We start from the raw sequence: 20,654 nt of genomic DNA, 5'->3' as shown, positions 1-20,654 counted from the left end.
TGGGTAATCGAATTTCTTTGCTATTCTCTATGTATGTTCATTGTGGAACTGGTATAATCTGGTGGGAAAGGAGTCGAGCTTTGAATATAAAGCTTAGGATCCTCTTTTCCCGAAAAAAAATAAAAATGATCAGAAGTTAGCTTTAACCTGATCACACCCCCTACAGTTAAAGAATATAGATCCAGATAGATATAATTCTATTACAGTACCCCTTCTCCCTGATGAGATCAGTGGCCTTGGCTGCAAGTTCCTGCTTCCCCTCCTGACAGGAATTAGTCTCCCTTAGGAGGAAGGGGTTGGGGGTGGGAAGGAGCAGAGAAGAAGAGGCTAGAATTGTCTGCCTCACTTTTGAGCCACACACAATGCCATGCAATATGTGGGGATAACCCCTGTTACACGTGAGTATATATATGTGTGTGTGTGTGTGTGTGCGTATGCACATATGTGTGTGTGCATAAATATACACAAACATGTAAACATAGATGCATATGTTTGTGTGTGTATATATAACACATCTGTATATGTCTATATAGCATTGTGTATATACATATTTTAAAATATGTGTGTATGTACCTATACATACATGTGCATAAAAATACCTGTGTGGGTATATGTAAATTGATGAGGGAAAGAGTAGCAACTAGGGGGAATGAGAGAGATTTTATAGGCATCTGATCTGTACTTCAAAGGAAGCAAATGACTGAGTCTCCATGGTTGAAGTAATAATAGATCTGAAAGCTCTTTGAAAATGGGAAGGCTAGGGGCAGCTAGGTGGTGCAGTGGATAGAGCACCAGCCCTAAAAGCAGGAGGATCTGAGTTCAAATCCAACCTCAGACACTTGACATTTATTAGCTGTGCAACCCTAGGTAAGACACTTTTGCATGACAAAAAGAAAATAAAGAAAATGGGAAGGCTCGATATAAATGGAAACTAGTACTATCAATAAATATTTTAATATTTATAAATCTAATTGATTATTTAATTTTATTGTGATTGATTTTACAATTCATTATATTACAGTTTGTTGAAACATAATTTATCATATTATGATTTGTTATATTTATTATAATATAGTATCTATATAATTTATATTATTTGTGCTACTGTAGATGTTTAAAATATGTATACTATGGTATAATAATGTTATAATTTTAATCATATGTATTATAATAATATTATAATGATTTATTAGCCTTTTTTAATATTTCTTTTTTAAGCAGCTATCATTTATATGGTTCTTTAAAGTTTATAAAGTGCTTTATAAATACAATCTCATTTCATCTTCATAATAAACTTGGCAGGTAGGTACTATTATTATCCCCATTTTACAGATAAGAAAACTGAGGCAGGAAGCAGTTAAGTGACTTGCCCAGGATCATACAACCAACAAATGTCTGAAGCCAAATTTGAATTCAGGTCTTCCCAAACCCAAGGCTAGAACTCTAGCTATTTCAATGCCTAATTACTTCTTTTTTTTTTTAAAGCAATTCGGATTAAGTAACTTGCCCAAGGTTTCATGGCCAGTTCATGGGGGGGGTGGGGGGGGGGGTTTTAAGTTTTGGGGGCTGGAACCAATCCCCGGTCCTCCCAACTCCGGGGCTGGCACTCTTACTCACTGCGCCACCTGGCTGCCCCAGAACTGATGAAGTCTTTTCTTTTTTTTTTTTTTGCTTTTTGGAGGGCTATTGGAGTTAATAGACTGGCCCAGGGTCACACAGCTAGTTTTTGTGTTTAGTGTGTGAGACCAGATCTGAACCCATGTCCTCCTGACTCCAGTGCCGGTACTCTATTCACTGAGCCACCTAGCCACCCCTCCTAATTGCTTCTTTATTAATTTTTTTTAAAAAGAAATAAAAGCTTGTTTTTGTAAGCCTTGTGTGTAATGATGCTAGCAAATATAAGTCAAAATGATTTCACAGAGAGCAATCTCTTAGACAATAAGGGAAAAGTTATTTCAGTATAACTCCCCCTTATCTAAATGCTGGATTTCTTTTTCTATGAGGCTTAGTATGCATTCATCAAGAATACATCTAAATAGCAGAGATACCTAAATGGATAGCAAGTTTAATTGTTTTGGCTGTCTTGAAAAGACTGAATTGATTTAATGTTATGACAGTTCCAATTGACTAAGAAAGTTGGTTGAATCCAAACACAGAAAAGGAGATCAGATGGTCCTATAGAAATTAATCAAATGACTCCCTACAGCTCCAAAAACACTTACCTCATTCTTGAGTCTCAAGCTAAAGGACTGAAGATATAGAGATATACACATTTATATGAAAGTATGTGTATGTGCAAATAAGGTATTAATTGTGTATATATGTGTATTATACAAAATATATGCACATATATATGTATACAGCTATCAATGTCAGTCAATAAGCATTTATTAAGCACCTCCTAAATGCCTGTCTCTGTGCTAGGCATTGGGGATTCAAAGAAAAAGACAATCTTTGCTCTCAAGGAACTCACGATCTTGAGACAACAAATTATGACCAAACAAGCTGTAGACAGGATAAACTGGAGATAATTAATAAAAGGAAATTATTAGAATTCAGGAAGATCAGGAAAAGCTTCCTAGAGAAAAGCAGGATTTTAGTGGGGACTTGAAGGAAGGGTGCAGAGATTAGAAGGAAGGGCATTCCAGGTATGAGGACTGCCTTTGAAAATATTTGTGTATATACACAATTGTATGTGTATGTGTGTACACACACACACACACACACCATGTAGAAATTACAGGTGACATCAGAATTACATACATAACCCTGAGTCTTGTAAAGCCCTTCCATAGAATGGCTTCTCATTGGCTATTCCCAACACCATATCAATCCCCACTTCTCAAACAGGGGTTCAGGGCTCAGAAAGATGAAGAAATTTGTCCAGGCTAGGGATCAGGGAAGCCAGGGCTTAAAGCATCATAATCCAGACCTGAAAGGGATCTCAGAGACCCAACTGGACCAACTGCCTCATTTCATATATGAGGTACCTTGCTCAGACAAGTTCAATGACTTGCCAAGAATTCAGTGTCTAGGTAGGATTTGAGCCCATGTCCTCTGATTCTGGAGCTGATATGCCTCAACCTAGGTCTTGTGACTGTGTGTCCAGGATTCTTTCTACCAGTTACAACTACACTGCATGTTACAAGAGACTGTTAACAATTGCAGATTAATTTGAATCACTTGCAAATGCCTGGTTTTCAGTAGCAAAGCAGGAGCAGTCCAAATAAGGAAATATTACATTTAAGGGTGTGTAGTACAGCATTACTCCCAATCCCTAAAACTATTTCAAACCAAATGTGACCTCAAAACTGTTAACAAGGAAGATCTATGTTTTGGTCACTTTAATTCAGTGCCTGTGGTGATGACTCAGTTAATTTCCTGCTGTTTATTAGTTAAAATTGCCTATCCCCATCCTTCCATAAAGGATTTTATTTTACATACTGACCTACTCAGCGATTTCACAATAAGGTGACCCTTAAATGTCTTCCAATTTATGCTCCACAGATTTATTCACTCATTCCACAAATATTTACAAGCAGTCATTATGTTTAAGACCCTGCCCTAGGAGATGAGATGTAAAGTAGTAGGACATAGTCTTCATTCTTAAAGAGATTAAAGTCTTAAAAGAGGTGTAATACTATCAAATAAAGGGCAGTTAGGTGGCACAGTGAGTACAGTCCCAGGCCTGGAATCCAGGAATCCAGAGTTCAAATCAGGCCTCAGATACTTAATAGCCATATGACTCTGGGTAAATTGCTTAACCCTGTTTGCCCCAATTTCCTCATCTGTAAAATGAGCTGGAAAAGGAACGACTCCAAGAAAACCCCAAATGGGATAACAAAGAGTCAGACATGACTGAAACAACGGAACAACAACAAAATACTAGCATGTACACAAATGAATTCTAGCACAAGCCAAGCAGAATATGGTGGCTCTTTAAGAGAAATACCAATTGCTGTCCAATAACCATCCATTCAATCCAATGTGTATTTGTTAAATACATGCTATGTTCAAGGCAATGTACTAGGCACAGAAAATACCAAAAGAAATTAACAAAATAGTTCCTGAACTCAAGATGCTTTGATTTTATTGGGAAGATATGGTAGGTCTACAGAGTAGATAGATAGATAGATAGATAGATAGATAGATAGATAGATAGATAGATATAAATATATGCATATATACACACTTTATAGATATACATGCAAATGTGTATATTTATATATATATACATGTCTGTACATATATTTATCTGTGGACCTACCATATGTGTATATGTATACTGTGTATGTATATACAAATACACATATATGCATGGGTGTGTGTTGGTATATATACATATATTATTTTTATGTGTGTGTGTGTATATACATATATGTGTATATATATACACACACACATGCACAAGATAATTTGAGGGTGGAGAAAACACCAGCAACTAAAAAGATCAATAAAGGCTTCCCATAGGAGCTGGCACATGAGCTGAATTATGAAAGAAGCTAAAGGTACTAAGAGGCAAAGGGAAAGAGGAGATACATTCTAGGAACGTGGAGAAGCTTGTCCAAAGACATGGAAGTGAGGGGATGCTGAGTTTAGGAAACAGGAAATAAGTCAAATTGATTTCAATGTAGAGTCAGGTCAACAAACATTTATTAAGTGCCTTTTATTGTTGTTGAGTCATTTCAGTCATGCCCAACTCTTCATGACCCCATTTGGGGTTTTCTTGGCAAGTACACTGGAGTGGTTTACCATTTCCTTCTCCAGCTCATTTTGCAGATGAGGAAACTGAGGCAAGCAGGGTGAAGTGACTTGCCCAGGATCCCACAGCTAGTAAGTGTCTGAGACCAGATTTGAACTCAGGAAGATGAGTCTTTCCAGTTCCAAGTCCAGTGCTCTATCCACTGGGCCATCTAGCCATACTTATTAAGTAGCTGCTATGTGCCAAGCACTGTGCTCAGCTCTGGGAATATAAAGAAAGGCAAAAACATTTCTTGCCCTCAGGAAGGTCACTATCAAATAGTTACCTGAATACATGACGGAACATGATTTAACAATGCCCCTGAAGAAATCGACTGGAACTAGATTATGAAGGTGAACTGGGAGAAGAGAAGACTTCTGCCCAGGAAGATCACGAAAGGCTTCGTGGGGAAGGTAGTATGTAATCTGAGCCTGGAGGAATGAGCAGGAATCACATAAGTAGAAAAGGGAGAGAGGGGCTACACGTGCCAGTTTTGAACAGGAGGAGCAAAGCCCTGCAGATGAGGGATATTGGGGAATCAAAGGAAGTGGGAGCATGCTAGTACAAGATAGAACAGGAGTCCCGAAGGGAGTTGTGGGAGATGAACCTGTAAAGATGACTCTCCAGTGGTGGCCAGATGGTGATGTCTCGAATACAAGACCAAGGATTGTAGGCGTTTCATTCATTCATTCACTCACTCACTCACTCATTCATTCATTCAACAAGTATTCATTAAGCATCTACCATGTAACAGCCACCATTACTGATCTAGACACTGGTGATAAAAAGACAGAAGAAGGAAGGAAGGAAGGAAGGAAGGAAGGAAGGAAGGAAGGAAGGAAGGAAGGAAGGAAGGAAGGAAGGAAGGAAGGAAGGAAGGAAGGAAGGAATAGATCCTGCCATTGATTAGCTAACACTCTCTCTCAGAGGGAAACAACATTTGCTAAACCAATGCAAAACATTTATAAAAGTTACTATAAGTAACTTCTGCTGGACGCAGGAGACTCTAGCAGGTATGGAGATCAGCAAAGATTTCCCATAGGAGATGGTACTTGGGCTGAGTGCTTCTGAAAGGAGCAGAATCCCAAGAGGTGCAGATGGGGTAGGAGTAGACACATAGCCTGTCCTGAGCATAGGCACAGGCAGGAGGCAGAATGTTCTGTGACAATGAGTACTTTCCTAATTTGGCTGGATGGGGGGTGGGGGGGAGGTGCATGAAGAAGTTAATTTCCAATAAGCCTGGAAAGGTAGACTAGAGCGGATTGTGATGGTGTTTTAAATGCCAAAGAGAGGAGTTTGTCTATGCTCCAATAAGCAGTGAAAAGCTAGTAGTTTTTTGAGCAAGAATCTCCAGTCACTCTGATCTATATCTTGCCACTGAACCCAGATGGCTCCAAGAGCATGGCTGGTGACTTTGCACGGCCCTGACTCAAATCCCATTCACTTGCAGGTCATGGCATCACCTTCCTGAGATCATGGTGCTCTTCAAGAATAGACAACAACAACAGCACAAACAACGCACTTCAGGGACATAAATTTAGCAGCTGTTCGAAGGGTAGATTGGACAGGGAAGAGGCTTAAGGAACAGACATTGATTTGAAGGCTATGACAGTAGTCCAGGTAAGAGGTGAAAGACCTGACGAAGAGTGATGACAGCATGACAGGAAGAAGATGATGGTTGGGAGAAACTTTTGGTGGAATAATTCATGAGACTTGGTCACTAAGTGGACAAAAAGGGGTAAAAGAGAGGGAAGAACTAAGGCTAACTCTGATGTTGCTGACTAGGTGCCTAGTGGTGGTGCCCAAAACAGAAAAAGAGAAGTTAAGAAGAAGAGATCAGGTTTTATTATGAGGGGGGACGGGGAAGAAGAGATAGAATGGGTATTGGACATGTAGGTTATGAGATGCCTCTGGTACATCCTGTACAGAATACCAACAGGCAGTTGGTGGTGTAGAATTGAAATTCGGTAGAGTCTAGGGTTGTATATATGGACCTGGGAGTTGTCTACATAGAACTGATAGTTGAACTCTTAGGAGCTGATTAAATCATTGAGAGAAGAGACAGAAAGAGAGAGAGAGAGAGAGAGAGAGAGAGAGAGAGAGAGAAGCAAAGGTGCCAGGATACAAGCCTGAGGTACATCCACACATTGAACATGGCTAGTGATCCAGCAAAGGAGATTGAGAAAGAACAATCAAACAAATAGGCAAACCAACATGGATAATTTTCATGGAAATTCAGTAGTCAGAGAGAGCGATTTAAGGGTCCCCATCAAGGGCTCTACCCTCTAATTATTGGAAGATGGAAGCCATTTTCAGATCAATGACCCCATGCTTTTTTTAATAACCCTGTTTTGATCATAGAGAGGACTATGTGCCAGAAAAAAAAGAATTGAAAACTTTCTCATGATGGAAATAGCTGGAGGCAATGCTGAGCTGACCCATTATTCTATCCTAGGAATCATAACTGGAAGAGACTTTAGAGGTTATCTAGTCCAATACCCTCATCTTATACATAAGAGAATTGAGGTCCAAGAGGTGACTTACCCAAAGTCACACAAGAAAGTGGCAATAGATGATAGCATAATTGTATCCCACAACAGGAAAGGGCCCTCTAGCATTTGGAATTGAGCACATGTGAGGGAAGGTGAAGGTATCCATGTTATGATTCATTGAAAGCATAAGCCAAAAAGCTGGGCCAAGTTGGTACCAGGGTTCCTTTGGAAGGTCAAAATTCAAAAGGTTGAAGAAAATGGGGAAAATAGTCAAAAGAAATGGGGCAGCCAGGTAGCACAGTGAGTAAGAGCACCAGCCCCAGAGTCTGGATGACCTGGGATCGAATCTGGGCTGAGACACTTACGCTGTGTAACCTTGAGCAAGTTACTTAACCCCAATTGCTTTAAAAAAGAAAAGAATGGAGCTTCAGTATGGAATACTGGATCAGGAGGCAAGATATAAGGTAGGTATATCAGAGGAGCTGAACATTTTTCTATTTTTTTTTTTGCTAGGGCAAAGGGGGGAAAAAGCATTTAATCAAGAAGCACAATAAATAAAATGTCAAGAAATATTCCCATTGTCCCCTTTTCCCTATGCACACATGAGATATGCTTTCCCACAGGCTACTGCCCCTGTACATGCAGACACAAACACAGGGAACATATGATCAGAGAACACAAGGGCTATATGGTAGATACTGGAAATCCAAGTACCCAGAGCTAAAATGTGAAAGGAACACTTATGGCCACAGAACATGCCTGGCTGAGGCAACTCATGCCTCCATTAATAAAGGTTTGCTGATTACTTTGGGTGATATAATCATGGTACTTTCTACTAAGTTCTGGTAGTCACAAAGCCCCTCTCTCTCTCTCTCTCTCTCTCTCTCTCTCTCTCTCTCTCTCTCTCTCTCTCTTTCCGTCTCTCTGTGTCTCTCTCTTTCTCTCTGTCTCTCTCTCTCTCTTTATCTCTCTCTGTCTCTCTCTCTCTTTCTCTCTCTCTCTCACACACACACATACACATACACATACACATACACATACTCACATGCACATGCACACACCGAGACAGGCTGAACTCTATTAATACATAGCCATTAGAATATTGAATCATAACACCTTTAACCAGGAAGCCTACAGAAGCCAGCTAGAATATTCCAGACTAAAACTAAGTCTATCTTATTGACTCTGTATCTACTATGGATTCGAAATTTATACCCCAGACAACTATCCAATTTAGGATTAGAAAACTGTAGAGGCAGAACCAAGATGGCAGAGAAAAAGGCAGTGACTTGCCTGAGCTATCCCCAAAACCCCACCCAAAACCTCTAAATAATGCCTTAAAATAATTTCTGGAGTGGCAGTACCCACAAAAGGATGATGTGAAATAATTTTTTCCAGCCAAAGACAACTTAGAAGATCAGCAGGAAAGGTCTGTCACATCTGGGTGAGAGTGGAGCACAATCCAGTGCAGCATGTGCCAGTCCAGACAGGGTCCCAGGGCCTTGGGAGCCACTGAATAAGCAGCATCAACTGTCTCTGGAACTCTCAGGTGGTAAGGGTATTGAAAAATTGATAAGAAGGAGACTACAGGGATCTCTTTGCTGACACTCAGGGCAGGACTCATTGCTTTACCCATATTCAGATCTGGGTCACATTCCTGGGTGGCAGTTCCAGGACAAAGAGGAGTATTAACATATCAGAGCTTGCAACTTTTGCAGAGCAGGGACTCATCACAGTTACAGGGCAGAAAAGGGTGCTTATGGTTGCTCATAGAACAGAGCACAGGCTAGGAAAATAGTAAATGCATCCTTCCTTAGCTCATACCACCTTGGCAGAATTGAAAACTTACAGGTTTCTAGAAGTATCACAAAAACAGCTACACAAAACCCCTGAAATCTGAGATAATGCACCCTCCACCCTGGAAGCAAAGCCCCACTTTGACAAAGAATTAAAAGTAAAGTAATAAACTAGAAAAATGAGCAAACAGGAGAAAAAATTCTGACCATAGAAAGTTACTATGGTGTCAAGGAACATCAAAAGACACACTCAGAAGAAGATAACAAAGGCAAAGCTCCTATAGCCAAAGCCTCCAAGAAAAAATATGAGACACAAAAAATACTGAAGAAAATAACACCTTAAAAAACAAAATAGGGGCAGCTAGGTGGTGCAGTGAGTAAGAGAGCTGGCCCCGGAGTCGGGAGGCCCGGGATCGGTTCTGGCCTCAGATACTTAACACCCACACACAATAACTGGCCATGTAACCTTGAGCAAGTTACTTGACCCCAATTGCTTTAAAAAAAAAATAGACCAAATGGTAAACGAAATCCAAAAAAGCCAATGAGGAAAAGACTGCCTTGAAAAGTAGAATTGGTCAAATGGAAAAGGAAGTACAAAAGCGCACTGAAGAAAATAATTCCTTAAAAATTAGAATTGAGCAAATGGAAGCTGATGACTGTATGAGACATCAAAAAACAAAACAAAGCCAAAGAATGAAAAAATAAAAGACAATGTAAAATATTTCATTGCAAAAACAAATAACCTGGAAAATAGACCTAGGAGAGATAATTTTAAAATTATCTGAAAGTCATGTTCAGAAAATAGCCTAGACATGATCTTTCAAGAAATTAAAAAATAACTGATTTATATTCTATTTGTAAAATAGAAATTGAAAGAATCCATCAATACTTTCTGAAAGAGATCTCAAATGAAAACTCCCAGGAATATTCAGAGCTTCCAGGTCAAGGAAAAAATTATTATAAGCAACCAGAGAGAAGCAATTCAATTATCATTCATCCATAGTCAAGATAACACACACAAAATTTAGCAGCTTCTATATTTAAGAGTCAGAGGGCTTGAAATACTATATTCCAGAGGGCAAAGGAGCTAAGATTACAACCAAGAATCACCTACCCAGCAAAACTGAGTATAATCCTTCAGGGGAAAAAATGTATATTCAATGAAATAGAGGACTTTCAAGCATTCTTGATGGAAAGACCAGATCTGAATAGAAAGTTTGACTGTCAAATACAAGACTCAAGAGAAGCATAAAAAGGTAAACATGAAAGAGAACTCACAAGGGACTTAATAAGGTTAAAAAGTTTACATTCCTTCATGGGAAGATGATACTTGTAACTCATAAGAACTTTCTCATTATTAGGGCAATTAGGAATATATATAGACAGAGGGCACAGGTGTGAGTTGAATATGAAAGGATTATATCTAAAAAAATTAAATTAAGGGATAAGAAAGAGGAATGCAGAGAAAAAAAGGGAAAGAGAGCTAGAATGAGGTAAAATATCTCACATAAAAGAGGCAAGGAAAATGTTTACAGTGGAGGGAAATATAGGGGAGGTGGAGAGGGTGGGAGTGAGTTAACCTTACTGTCATCAGAATTGGCTCAAAGAGGAAATAATATGCCCACTCCATTGAGTATAAAAATGTATCTTACCCTATAGGAAAATAGGAGGGGAAAGGGATCAAAGAAGGGGGTGGGGATAGAAAGGAGGGCAGATTGGGGAGGGTGGTAGTCAGAAGCAAAACACTTTTGAGGAGGGACAGGGTGAAAGGAGAGAGAGAATAAAATAAACCAGGATTGGGAAGTGGGGGAAGAGAAAGAGACAGAGATAGAGAGAATGGGATGAAGAGAAATACAATTAGCAATGATAATTGTGAAAAGAAATTTTGAAGCAAGTTTCTCTGATAAGGGCCTCATTTCTCAAATTCATAGAGAAATGAGTCAAACATAAAAATAAAAGTCATTCCCCAATTGAAAAATGATTAAACAATATGAACAGTTTTCAGATGAAATAATCAAAGCTATCTATAGCCATGTGAAAAAACATGCTCTTAATCACTAGTTATTGGAGAAAGACAAATTAAAACAAATCTGAGGTACTACCTCATACCTATTAGACTGGCTAATAGGACAGAAAAGGAAAATTACAAGTGTTGGAGGGGATGTGGGGGAATGAGACATTAATGCACTGTTGGTGGGGTTGTGAACTGATTAAACCATTCTGTAGAGTAATTTGAAACTATGCCCAAAGGGCTGTAAAACCATGCATACACTTTGACCTACCAATACCACTACTAGGTTGTAGCAGCAAGCACCCCAAGGGTCTTCAGGGTTTGCCGCCACCACAGGTTCTTGGATCTGCTTTGATAAAGGAAAGCAACTCAAAATGGGTTAACAAGCTTACTTTAATCAGTCAGACATATATCATTTACCTCGTTCAGGGGAAAAGATCAGCACCCCGAACTTCGAAGTATACAGGCAGAATTATCAAGACAGAAACAGATCAAGTAGACAGATTTCCAAACTGTCCAACCATTACATCCATAGCCAGTCAACATCTGGGTTTCCACATCTGGGTTTTTCAAAGCCGGGGGGCCCTGAACAACGGCTTCCCAGAATACAGATTAAATCACAGAACACTTCTCAAAGTGAGCCCCCAAAACAAAGCTACACATCAGGGCTTATGTAGCCTTCTCCTGGCTCACAGAATGTAACAACCTTATTGACTCACTGGCCAATCAAGAAGTATCTACTGAAAAACAAGCCTCCCACCCCAGGCTTCAGGTGCACTTTAGCCTAGGGGCAGGGAAGATCTTCCAAATTTGCATTCCCATTACATAGGTTCATATCCAAAAAGAGATGAAAAAAAGAAAAGGTCCTATATGTACAAAAATATTTATAGCATCTCTTATCTTTTTTTTTTTTGGCTTTTTTTTTAGAAGCCAATTGGGGTTAAGTAACTTGCCCAAGGTTACACGGCTAGTTTTTGTGTGTGTGTGGGTGTTAAGTGTCTGAGGCTGGAACCGAACTCAGGTCCTCCTGACTCCGGGGCCGGCACTTTACTCACTGCACCACCTAGCCACCCCCATCTCTTTTCTGGTGGCAAAGAATTGGAAATTAAGGGATGCCCAACAGTTGGGGAATGGCTGAACAAATTGTGGTATGTGATTGTGATGGAATACTATTGGGATATAAGAAATGACAAACAAGATGGTGTCAGAAAAACTTGGAAAGACTTACATGAGCTGTTGCAAAGCGAAATGTGTTGTGTACAAAGTAAAAGCAATATTGTAAGATGATCAGCTGTGAATGACTTGGTTATTCTCAACAACACAATGATCCAAGACAACTCTGAAAGACTTGTGATGAGAAATGCTATCTATCTCCAGAGAAAGAACTGATGGTTTCTGAATGCAGATTGAAGGATACTTTTTTAAATGAATATTAAAAATTGATTTTACATGTAATTGGGAGAAAACAAAATACTAAAGAAAAAAAAGAAAACTCCTTGTAACTTTTTTTGTTTGTTTTTAACAGGATGGGAATTCTGCTTTCCCCAAAAAAATTCATTTGGGAGACTGCCAAAAATTTTTAAGAAACAGAAGCTGCAAGAAGGCTGGAGCAAAAAAACTTCAGCCCACTTTTACTGGCATATAAATGAAGTTGAGTAAGAGCAAAAGCTAAGTGAAGAGAGTAAGGTCATTTGCCTTCCACCTTCCTTGTCTTAATTTTTGACTTTATTTTGTATATTTGCCAGCAATAACAACAACAACCAGAGGGGGAAGAAAAGACAAAACACGATTTTGTTTTCTATATTCTGGCCAGCCCCAAACCTCCACTGGCTACTAGCATCCCCCATTTACCCCAGCCCTGTCCTAGGTTCCCCTTGTTCCTTCCTACCTCAGTCATGACAGAAGGACTATGGACTCAGACAGGAAAGAGTCACCTCTTTTGTTGGTTCCTCCTATACAAGAAAAGGTTAACAATGATGTGAAAAATCATCCAATTTGAAAAGGCCAAGGAGCCCACCCAAGACTGTTGGATGTTCCATTAAAGAGCAGAAAATACCGGGTGGCCTGAGCTTCAAGGTATGTTAGGGGGTGGTAATCTGTTACTAATGAAGGGTTGAGTCTAACACCAGCAAATTGTTTTGGTCAAAGTTTGGCCCCTTAGAGAGCTCTTGGGTTGAATTCATTCTTCCCAACTGATATCATAAGGCACCTCCTGGAGAAGGAAGTAAGTAATTTCACCCAAGAAGGTGTTTGGGGATTATTTACAGGGTGTTTTGGTTGTGACTACATCGACCACCCCCACAGGACCTGGGACTGAGGAAGTGTTTGTGTATATGTCTGTGTGATTCTGTTTGTGCACGTGCATGTTTGTACGTACATGTGCATGAGTTGGAAGCTCATTTGATAGCATTTCAATTTATCTTTACAAGTAGTCTATTGAGGGACTAAATGCTTCAATTCAACAATTATTCGTTAGACACCTAGTATTGTGGCAAATGCTAAGGATATAAAAGGCAAAAACAAAACAATCCTTATCTTCTCTGAGTGTGCAGTCCACTGGGGAATACCAGCCTCAGACAAATAAGTAATTAATTAAAAGATGATTAGTGGAAAGTGGAGCACTGACAAATGAAGATTTGACACAGAGAGCAGCACCTGACTGAGCCTCAGAGGAAAACAGAGAATCTAAGAAGCCTCAGTGAGAAGGGATAGCATTCCAAGCATGGCGGACAGCCCATACTCAGTCCAGGGCCAGGCATGACTGAAGAAGATAGACTACCAAGTTCAGAGAAGAGTGAATAAGCCATGTTGGCTAAAATATAGAGTGGGTAAAGGCAGATAACATGAAATGTCTAGAAGGGTACAGGGGAGACAGATTGGGAAAACATCTAAATGCCAAGTTGACAGGCTTGGTTTTTATCTAAAGGCAGATGGGAGCCAACAAAGACTTATGAACAGTGCCTGTCCCTTAGCAGGAAGATTATTTTGGCAGCTTTGCAGAGAAGGTATTAGAGGTAGGAGAGGTTGGAAACAGAAAACCAATTAGGAGCCTATTACAATCCTCTATGTGAAGAGTAATGAGGGCTGGAATTAAGCTACTGAAAATATCTGTAGAGACAAGGGTACAGATATGTAAGTGAGAAAACATACATAAAGTGCTTTGTAAGCCTTAATGTGTTATAAAAATGCTAGCTATTGTTGTTATTATTATTATATTGGAGTCAATGACTGATCAGTAGTTCTAAAGTCACTTGAGAGAGATCATGGTATAGTGTTTATGGTTTTGGACTTGGAATCAGAAAGGCCAGGGCTTCCAATTCAGCCTCAGACACTTACTAGCTGTATGACACTAGGCAAGTCACTTAACCCTCTTTGTCTCAGTTTCCTCATCTGTAAAATGAGCTGGTCACCACACCCAGAAATAACTGGCCATGTAACCTTGAGCAAGTTACTTAACCCCGATTGCTTTAAAAAAATAAATAAATAAAAAATAAAATGAGCTGGAGAAGGAAATGGCAAACCACTGCAGTATCTCTAGCAAGAGAACCCCAAATGGGGTCATAGAGAGTTGGGCAAGACTGAAATGACTGAACAACAAAATGAGGAACTTGGACCCAATGGTTTCTGAGGTTATCTTCCAGCTCTAATTCTATGATACTGTGATATGAAAATGATCAGCCTCAAATAAATTAAATTAATCAATCAACAAACATTTATTGAGCACCCAGTATAGACGACGTACTATGCTGTCTTCTCCACACTGAAGATATTTTTTCTTATTTACATATCCATACAGGAAATTGAATGTCAGAGTTGAAAGGACCTTAGAACTTTGATTGTTAGATAATACAACATAGCATGCTGGAACTAGAAGGAAGAGATATTCTTACACTAGCACTATCACTTCAGAAAACTATGACACCTGACCCCCCAAAAAGCCCCACTATTTTGGCAAAGACCAAAATACCATCAGAGAATATTCATCAGGCTGGGAATCCATCTGCTGGGCTGATTCTTTTTCTTTCAAATGTCATATTCATGTATAATCTCAAGGACACTTTAGCATTCCAAGGCATAAGCCAAAAACATCTTTCCTTGTACCTTGCTGTCCATCTCTTTGGGTGACACTTTTCTTCAGATCTAGTCGTGAGGGCTATCCTTCATCCCCTCATCCATACATGACCATGGAGCCAAAAGTTCAGTCTATTGACCTATGCACTCACTGCCTGAGAGATCTCATTTGGCTCTTGGTCTCAGTTTCATCATCTGTAAAATAAAGAGATTAGATTTAATAATCCTAAGGTCATTCTCCTCCATGTAGTGTATGTCCTAAGATCCTTTCCAGGGCTTCGTGGTCACTGACAAGCTCTGAAACTCAGTATAGTCTATGATTCTAAGAGTCTTCCAAATTCTCTTCTAGGAGGGAATATTAACAGCCTAAGACCCCATTACATTAGTGTCAACTCTACTCTGGAGCAAGTTATTTGAAAGAAAAGGAAAAAAGTATACTGATAGTCTACAGGGATAGAAACTGGATCTGTGATTTTATTGGTTTAGGGAAGATTGAAGAAACTCCCTCTATTAATGCAGGCTGGTACCTTCCCTGCAACCTAGTGTTAAAAAGTTGCCTGGGGCACTGAAAAATAGAGACTTGCCCAGAATCACAGGCCTTATGTAAGTCAGGACCTGAACCCAGGCCTTCCTAGCTTTAAGACTGGTTCTCTATCCACTATGGCATTGCTGCCTCTCAGACACTCTCTGGGTTTTGGAAATTACCATCACAGTTGAATGCATCCCTGAAAGTCAGAGACTGATGTTCATTTCCCCAGCCGAAATGAAAAATCCCTAGAAGATTAGAAAAATACACTGAGTCATTTCCCAGCTTTATTTGGCCTTATGCAAAAAACTAGGATTTTTCATTCTCTTGCCAGAATATTTTTTTAATTAAGAAATATTTTCACTCTTGATACTATGGCACCAAAAAAAAAAAACACAAATTCAAAAGCTTTCTTGGAGTTTAAAAGGAGAACAAATGTGATTTTAGCAATCTCCTATCCTCTCCCTCAAAGTCATGGGTACTGCTTTATCAACAAACTCCTCTTTCTTTCATAGCTAAAGAGCTCTGTCCTTGGTTTTGTTTTAACTTTGTTAAACGACTCAATGAAAGCCTCATATAAAAGGTCTTTAACTTCATCCTGCACTTTGGCTCCATGATTGAAGGCTGCTGCCATTTAAGCCCCAGATGGCTGTTGAAAATCTACACTGTGTCCAGAGCTTGATTGGCAGGGCCATTGTCTGCTTGGAATAGCCTAGAATGACAAGTAGCAGTGTGCACCTGAACCCACCTGCATGGGGTGCTGAGTGACAGTTCCAGCCCTATTAAGAAGGAAGGCATCACTAAAGAAGGGATCTGTTGGCTTGCACCCACCATGACCACGCTGCAAAAGAGTCATCCAACTAGAGAGAATGTGCAAACCAACATTCCAGACATAATGAAGAGGCTCCCACATCCGTTGTGCAGCCAGTACCCAGCACAGCTCAGTAAAGGCATTTTAGCTAATGGAAAATGGAAATCTATCAAGCACACCCACAGAGTCTAATTCTGGCCTTCACTGTTCCCTTTTGTTTCAGCTAGGGAAACCAGGAGGAAAGGTGACATTCAAGGTTGTACGGTAATTTACCCAAGAATGCCAAGAGCAAACATCTTAAAATGCCAGCCAAGTCCCTCTGGAAACTGATTAGAACCATTTGTGTGGTCAGCAAAGATCAGAGCTGCAGAAAATGGAACCAAGAGACAATATCTGTTCTGTTCCGAGTCACAGCACACATGCCAGGGTGCCTTCTGATTTTACAACTTTTTCTTGGCCTATTGGGGTGAAAGAGACTGATTAAAAATGGAGTTGGGAATGCCTGGTGAAAAGCCTCCCTGATTGTAGTGAATAGGAGGACCAAGTGTTGGAGCAAATCACCCCTGGCTCAGCTTCCCTGCTTGGTGAATGCAGCAGGCGAGAAATCCCAGAATTCACATCTGTACAACAACAGAACTGTCTGCGCACAATTATTATTATTTTTCTAAGCAGCCTCTGGATCCTCCATTTGTCCTTAGCTTGGCTTGGACCAGCAATAGAAAGGAAAAAAAAAAATCAAAAACCGAACATCAGGGTTAGGCTCAAGGAACACACACTAAAGTACACACGTGTATTTGCACACACACACCTATCTATGTCTAATGTTCAAAAACTATTAAAAAAAAAAAAACCTCTGAAATGGATGGAAAGAGATTTATCTCTTCCAAAACCATTTTTCCTTGACTGGTGTCTTAGGTAAAAACCGAATAAACCCAGGGCATTGAATTTCACTGGGAGAATCGCTGTGTGGTCTACTGTGCTAGCCAGACTTTCCAACCATACATTTATACAGCGGTTACTCAAGTTTGGGTAAAAAAACACTTACCCAATTTCCGAGCAGTCTGTGAATCGTGAAGTCTGTAACAGATACAGAGGAACAGAAAGTGTATTTACCGGCAAAGTGAATCTCTGGCCACGTGGGAGGGAAGAGAGGGTGAAACTGACACACTGATGGTGTCACACTGTGAGTTCCCCTCTTGCCCTTTCAATGGACTGTGGATAGCAGATGGGATTCCCTCCCGCGCCCATGCCCATCCCCAACCCCAGCTCATGACAAGGAATTTCAGAGAGCACCCAGTTCTCTGCCAGAGGTCGTGCTTCATAAGGAGGAAGTTGGAACGTGAGTTGAAAAAATAAAATGTCCCTTAATGAGGAATCTACAAGTGCACACATTAATAGCAGTTAATCCAAAGGCCCCTCTGAAAATGTGCTATTCCTGGGGATGGTCTGCAATTCCCCAGGACTGTCTATCTACCCGAGGTCAAAAAGAATGATATCTCTAGGAGGTCTTTGCAAAGTCAAGAGATATGTGAAGCTTCCATAGGACCATCACTGCTACAACTGCTGTGGCATGAGCCCAAGAGGGAACCTGTTGGAATAGAGACCACACTAGATTGTGTATCACAAGTCCTGGGTGACAAGCCTAACTCTAACAATTCATCTCACAAACATTATTAAGTATATAAGAGGCACAAAGCATCATATTCAGTGCTAGGAAAACAAAGAGAAAAACATGTCATAGCCCCTGGCCTCAGGCAACTCACACTCTCCTAGGAAGACAATGACTCTAATAGGTCACCTCATGGATGGAGTGTTGGGTTTGGAGTCAGGACAACCTAAGTTCAAGTTCTGATTCTGATACTTGCTAGCTGTGTGGCTCTGTACAAGTCTCTCCCAGCCTCAGTTTCCTCATCTGTAAAATAGGAATGATGATAATAATACTTACCTGATGGGGTTTGTTTTGGGGGTTTTTGTGGATCAAATTTTATATGTACACACACACACACACACACACACACACACATATATATATATATATATATATATATATATATATATATATTTCTTCAAATCTTAAAGTATGATATAAATGCTGGCTATTATTTTCCATAAATAGCTAAGTATAATCTGATACTGGTAAAGGATAAATCCCAAGAAACTACTCAAAGAAAATTTAAATTAGAGTTTGGTGAACAATCACCAGACATATCACCTTGAACCTGTTTCCAATTATGTAAAAAGAGGGGGTGGAACGTGATCATTTCTAGGGCCCACTCCACCTCTAACATTCAGTGATTCTATGTCTGACATTCACCTGTCCTCTGATCACTAGCTAGGCTGTTTGAGGGTAAGCCCAAATGACCTCATCGGTAAAAGGTGGCTGCAGGTACCTCCCCTCAAGAGGTCTATGGTGAGGACCAAATGAGATATGTGTGAATGCATTTATTATGATGATCCTCAGAGTGAGTCAAGGACAGGAGGCCTAGGCTCCTTTTGCCCTATCTTCAGGTCAGGTCAGGTCAGCATCGGTTAAATAGAGTGAAAAGTTGAGTGAAGAAATCTAAAATCCCCAAATCGCTTTTGAATCATGATATTTAAAACATAGCAATTTTTCAACCAGATAATGGTTCTCTCTCTTCCCTCTGAGCCAATTTAGCAATTAGTAAATATATAAATTTTTAGAATCACAGAATACCACAGCTGGGAAGGCTCTTAGAACACAGCGTGTCTGATCTGGAAGAGACCGTAAAACATAGAGTGTAAAACTAGGGAGGAACCTAACAGTTCATTCTAGTCCAACATCCTCATTTTATAAATGACGACTCTTCTGCAATGTGGCAGTTCAGGTGAGGGCCATATACCCCATAGGAAAGGAGGCCCAGCTGATTGACTTATCATCTCTGATGCAGGGAATCAGGCAGTCTCTAAAGACAGGGCATAGAGGTTTCCAAAAGTCTGCTGAAAAAGTCCAACATAGGACATGGACAGCCTTCCACAGAGAGCCCAGTGAACCATAAAAAGGCCCCCAAAGCAGAGAAGCCTTTTTGGATTATCACAAACACCTGCAACAGTAGTCACCAAGGGAAACACACTTTCTGGCTGGGTGACCTGACAAGTCACTTGACCTGTCTACCTCAGTTTCCTCGTCTGTAAAATGGGAGAGATAACAGCAGCTCCCTCTCAGAGTTGTCATGAGGATCAAATGAGATGATAGTTCTAGGGTGCTTTGCAAACATTAAACTGCTACATAAGTGCTAGCTGTTGTTGGTATTGTTGTTGTATCCTTGAAGTTGGGTTCTCTGATCTGATTCACACCATAGTTCAGTAGGGGTGGCAGGTTCTGCACACAGATAACGATGACAAAAAAACTAAACAATGGCAAGACTAAACATTTCACTGGATTAGGCTCCATGCTGGGCACAAGCCGGCTTTAACAGAAGCTGTGTCCCCATGAGATCCTGTAATATAATGCCAAGGAAAGGCAACTTCCCAAGGTTCAAAATACCAGCATAGGTGCTCTCCATTTTATTCAGTGACAAATTAAGAACAGAGAAGATCAAAATATGACATCATTCCAAATACAGCATTTACTAAGTGTGATTAAATAATCTCCAAGTACTACCCCACCCCAGGACCTTATATTCATTCAATCAATTACAAAGTCCCTGTTCTAAATACTACTCCACCCCTAGGCTGTACCTTCATTTAGTCCATCACAAAGCCTCTCTTCTCAAATGGAGATTAGTTTCCAATCATAAGTAAAGTACATTAATTTGTTCAATCATAGAACACAAAAAGGTCAAAAGTTCCCCACCCCTGGATCACAATTGAATCTACCCCAGAGTTACAACAAGTTTAAGCACAGCACTTAATACCCAAATGGAGATCTTTTCTTCATCTTGACATGAGGCAAGTTCTCAGCAATCTTTGTTCCTGGGGAGGCAATGCTTAGCGAGGCCACAAGATACATTGCCAGTCTCTTCATTAATTCATCCTCTGTCTGCAGAACAGTCCTAGGACCCCTGAAAACATTAGCAAAACCCTCTTCCAGGATTTCTGTAAACATACAACAAGAAAATCCTTCTTCAGGGCTTTGGAACCAACAGCAAGGTTCCAAGACTTCTGCAACAACAGCACTGTCCTTCACCAGTAGACAGTGTTCACTCTCTGTCTGCAGAACAGCCTCAAGAGCTCTGAACCAACAGA

General features: G+C 40.1%; 1 long non-coding RNA gene across 1 annotated transcript; it reads left to right on the top strand.

Annotated features, from left to right (window-relative positions):
* Nucleotides 1-309: 309 nt before the first annotated feature.
* On the top strand, nucleotides 310-13,252 carry LOC138159582 (uncharacterized). The gene is made up of 3 exons (XR_011167915.1): nucleotides 310-398; nucleotides 6,192-6,361; nucleotides 12,566-13,252. It is a non-coding gene; the product is annotated as an uncharacterized lncRNA (long non-coding RNA).
* The last annotated feature ends 7,402 nt before the right edge of the window (nucleotides 13,253-20,654 follow it).

The sequence above is a fragment of the Petaurus breviceps genome, unplaced genomic scaffold (genome assembly GCF_028583685.1).
Source record: "Petaurus breviceps papuanus isolate PSGF00001 unplaced genomic scaffold, PetGlider_PUasm1.0 176, whole genome shotgun sequence".
NCBI lineage: Eukaryota > Metazoa > Chordata > Mammalia > Diprotodontia > Petauridae > Petaurus > Petaurus breviceps.
This window is presented reverse-complemented; position numbering and strand designations above follow the sequence as displayed.